We start from the raw sequence: 5,195 nt of genomic DNA, 5'->3' as shown, positions 1-5,195 counted from the left end.
GTGTGTTTGTGCCCACTTTTTGCATGAGAGCATGCTCGGGGGTTGTTGGGTTGAAAACATGGGTTTGGTTGAGAAAGACTCGTACTGCTCTGTGGAGACTAATGTGCTGGACAGCACTGATGCCAGAAAGTTCTTTGGCTGGTTATACTGCCAAAAAAACCCTGTTGCAGGAGAGTCCATGTGCCGGCTCATGTTCCCTGGTCATGTTGGCCGCTGTCTTGTTTTGGTGTGTTTTGGGGGTTTCTGCTCTCCAACAGTATTTAACAATCAGCTTGATAACATCAGTCATAAAATGTAAGAACCGGTGATTTTCTGAAGCCCCAAAACAATAGACAAACATTATTTTGTTAAAGCAGGTTATTGGCCCTCCTTAACTCGACAACCGTACCGCTTTGGTCAAATTACATTTTTTAATAACAAAATAATCGGTGAAACTTCATTCTAATACTTTAGTTCTAAATAACTAGACGCTTGATCAATTTACGTCTCTGAGACGATGTAGCGCTGCATAATAGCGCCATATATTTTTGGTTTAAAAGCAGCCTAGTTTCCCACAAGTGCATGTGTAGTCTGCACAATATCTGTGAGGGTGTGGATGCAGAAGCCTTGAATGGGGTATTTTTATCCTTGAAGATGGACCGCTGAGGTCTTGTTGTGGTCAGACTCTCCGATCGGACGAGACAGTGGCACACTGTAAAAAGCAGAGAGGAAAAGTTAAGTCTGTGGAGGAAAGCAGAAGAATGAAGGCTGTGACAGTGTTTAAATGGTTTTATCAAGTTTGTTTTTTCTTTGTGGTCATTAGCATTACATCATACCACATTAAACACCTAAAAAACTGAACCTCTGAAACAGCCAAAAACCCTTGGAAACAATGCTGAACACGAAGCCACAATTTAAATAATAAAGTACACGCAACTGTACTTTAAAACTGTACTTGCATGTCCACCAGTAAATGTGTTGAACGTGCATCTCAGTGACCTCGCTGCACCGAGGCCACGTAGCAAACAAAGCGTTATCAGCGCCACGGCCAACCCGCATGGTGTGATACTTCAGCCTTCGTTGTATTTATGAAACCTGCAGTTCATCGGGTAATCAGCGCCTTCCTCCGCCCACTATGCTGCACATTGCGAGCATTTAAACGCGCAATTGAAGTCTGCGCTTCCATCTCAGTGCGGCATGTTTGTACATACCTCACCATGCTTCTTTTTTTTTTTTGCACCATGCAAAACAAATAGTGGGCGCAAAAGTACATGAGGCCCTGAGTCTGCAGTTTGTTTCCTTTAGTTTAGACCAAGCAGGCCTCATGACATATACAGCCTCACTGCGGTGTCTCATACACTATCATTGTGGCAAACTTTACGTTGGCCACAGGTTCCTATCTATTGTTCTCCAAACCTAAAATATAGATTGTGGTGGCTACTGTTGGAAAAACCCTTCTTTGTGTTTTGGAAAATAATGCAATAAATTGAATAGACCTGAAACATGTTGAGTGTACAAGAGATTAAAGTACAATTACTCTCAGATGAATGAGGATTTACAAATAACTCATGTTCCTCTAAAAGATCTAAAACCGTTAGCATTCTCTCACCAAGCTAGACAGGACGAGGGCTACAAAGTGATTAACGTGTACGTGAACGTTTCCAAATGGTCGTTAGAATTAGATAAACTAACTCAGATTGTTGGTTGTATTTATCGCCCGAAGTTGGCTGAGACCCTGCGACCCTGTGTGCAGGATAAGCGGTTTGACAATGGATGGATGGATGGATGTTGGTCGTATCAAATAATACACCTGTGCCGAATCAAATAATATTCCGCCAATGGGCTTAGTGTTATAAAAGTTAGAATGGACATTGCATCACCCATTTCCATTGAAAATGGCAATTCTTGTATCATTTTAAGAAGTCGAGTGAGGAGTCATTTTTAACAGTTATTGTTGAATCGTTGTCGTTATTTGCAACCTCCATGTATATGTGTGCCTCGGTAAGTTTGCGTGAATATGAAGATATTTTAAACAGCAGCTCGGATTCAGTGGTTAAAAGTTCACCGCTTGTGGTAATACAAAATTACTTTTAAGTTTGTGTGCCAGTCTGTGTTTGTGTAGCCGTGTGGTCGGTGACAGATTCAGACAACAGACTCATCCGCTTTCGTGAGTCTCAGACCGAACAAATGCAAAAACACCCTAAATGTCTCATTTGTTTTTGTGGGCCTTGAGATATTTTTCTTTGTTGTGTGCGCACACAACAAAGAAAAATATCTCCAGGCAAGCTTTAAGTGCGTGTGCACGTGTTTATGTATGCGCATGTAGGTATGTGTGTTCTGAATATCCCATGCGTGTATTTAGGTCTGCTGTCACTAGTGCCATGAGACGTGACACAGTCTGCGTGGGTAGAATCTTCATATTTGTGTGTAAAAAAATAACGTGTAAACTGAGAAAGTGAATCTATTTTGAATTTAAAAATGAATTTTTAAAAAGTTAATTCCCAAACAATTATGAATATACATACATACATATCAAAACAATTGTAAACGTAACAAAATTCTTGCCCTAAAGAAGACATTTATTGCATTTTTTTTTTTTTTTTTAGGAACAAGTTTGTTTAGGTTAAAATGGTCCCAGTCAACAGATTGGTGTAATATTAAGATGGCTCCTGTGGTATTCGGCACTTAATACTTTGTAGAGTATACCATTTAACACCGTGGTCCCCAACCACCGGGCCGCAGACCGGTACCGGTCCGTGGGCCATTTGGTACCAGGCCGCACCGCAGAAAGAATATATTTTAGCGACTCTCGCTAATGAAGCTACAGACAATGGAGTCTTTTATGGCTTTTATTAATTGAACAGGCTACTGTGGGCCGTAGCCTATGCCGAACAACACCAGCACCTCAGACTCCACTCACGCTTCCGCGTTACCTCCTCCACCCGCCCCTAAACATCCCAACAACACGTCCCCATAGGTGGCACTAGGATGATTGGCGTAACCTTTACTGAACCTCTAAACATAGTAAATTGGGTCTTCGCTCACTGAACATGCCAGTCCATTACAATATATATTTTTTTCTTCTGAAAAATACTTTATTTTGAAAATTGACTGGATTCTCTCCTAATTATGTGCGCTCGTTCCTTTTGACATATTTTCCAAGCGTCATCAACCGTTTTTCTTCGCGTTTACAATTACCGTCTTAACGTGCACGCCAGTTTGGCTCATCAGCGAACAGAGAGCGACTCGCCTCGGTCCGCAAAATATTATCTGACATGAAAACGGTCCGTGAGGTAAATAAGGTTGAGGACCACTGATTTAAGATAAGTGTTGTTTTGTACAAACCTGACCCTCGACAACAACCGGTTCATGTGCCCATTTTAGTAAATCGTTACTTCTACAGCTGTATGGTATTGTTCATCTCCACTATGTGAACAGCACCACAGAACTAACCTATTGGTTTGTGGACTACGGGTTTGCAGCCTCAAGTTGGGAATTTTGTCTCTCAGCAGCCATTGATCTAGACATTTTTAGAAGTAAGGTAACTTATAAACATCTATACTATCAGGCATCTTTGCACTGTGCACTGACAGGAAACCCATGCATCTCATGGAGGCGCAGAAACCCACTGTGGGTCCTGCGTAGTTCATTGTGGCCTCGAGAATTTGTGTTGTGACCGCAGACGGCCTCCCTACAATTGTATGTGCATGCATCATCCTAAAATAATGCAGAAAGTGAAGGGGCCGTTGCCTTTGGACCTGTAAGTGACCTCACATAAACCTCATGTTTCCAGTTAGTTATGAGACCGCTCCAGCCAACTTCCTGTCCTGCTGAACGCCTTTCAGGTTGGTGAAAATATGTACGAATAACCGCGACACACCGAACAAACCAGCGGAAATATGACAGACTGTTACCTCAAGAAGAGGACAAGCCTCTGTGGGATTCAGTTTAGCACACTTTCCAATATATATATATACATAAATATATATATTCCAATATATATCAAATTGCACTTGCAATCTTCTATGGGGGTCCGCGGAGGTACTGCAGGGGGTCGCAAACTGAAGACTGAAAATAGTGTTCAATCATTACTGTTTTACCCATATAGGGTTGTGCAGAGGTTAGAGGAGCCACTATTTGTAAAGTACCTGAAGCGATTATCTAATTTAACATGCCTTATCAGCTAACTTGAAAATGATACGTGTATATTCACTAAGAACGAAAGTGTTTCATGCAGGTCAGAGTAGATGAAACCAACCCTCCGACTTACAGTAATGACCCACCTCTACTGTAAAGCCGGCTGTATTCGGAGAAAGCACCGTAAACCCCCTGACACCGCTGACTCCGCTGTAACCCCATCTACCCCGGACTGGTCTCTGTACTGTCCCCTGGTTTGGGAGGTTTATACATTTTCAGACCCGCTTCAAATGCATCATTGAGGTTGCTGCTTTGTCATTTACCACTAACCACCACAGTGCTGAACTGTGCCTGCGACGACGACCAGTAAGCACATTTCCACCAATGTGATAAGTGTGACGCCCACCAATGAGTTTTCACATATCTGTTAATGTATTGTGTATGCATGTGCAACCAGTGTGCAACCACAGTGAGCACACTTTCCCGTTATAGAAATGGCATTCACTATGTAGGTAGCCTGTAGCCGGCATTAAGCAGGGTGGAGCTTTACTTTGCTTACGACTCAAGTCTAATTTATAGCCTTGGCTTTATATTCCTAAAACTATGACGCACTAAAACCTAGTTTAAACATTGGCAGTAAACAAGGTTTTATTTTCCAGTTACTACACAACCCATACAAATACATTGTTGGTTTCTTTGAAGGTATTTTTCAGATGAGGTACAATATAACCATATATAACAATGTTTTTTTCATATGATGAATACATCTGGATTGCTGAGGTTCTGGGCGAGGTTAAACAATGAGGGGTGATGTTTCAAAAATTATTTTTCAACTGCAGCCCCTCTTTTTATTTTTCATAACATAATATTTACATGAAATACAATTTGTCTATATAATCTTTGCTCGATTAATAAGCTGCTTAATGAGCTGCTTCAATCATCAGGATCCATGGTGGAATCGAGCCTGGCATGACATCATTATTTTACTGACATAAAATATTGCTCTATTTCACTTTATTGTAAAGTCAGCGCTGTTGTACCTGCTATGATCCTATTAGAACAACGATGAGTTTTATCCT

This window comes from Gasterosteus aculeatus, chromosome 14 (assembly GCF_964276395.1).
Source record: "Gasterosteus aculeatus chromosome 14, fGasAcu3.hap1.1, whole genome shotgun sequence".
Classification (NCBI taxonomy): domain Eukaryota; kingdom Metazoa; phylum Chordata; class Actinopteri; order Perciformes; family Gasterosteidae; genus Gasterosteus; species Gasterosteus aculeatus.
Note: the sequence above shows the minus strand (reverse complement) of the source record.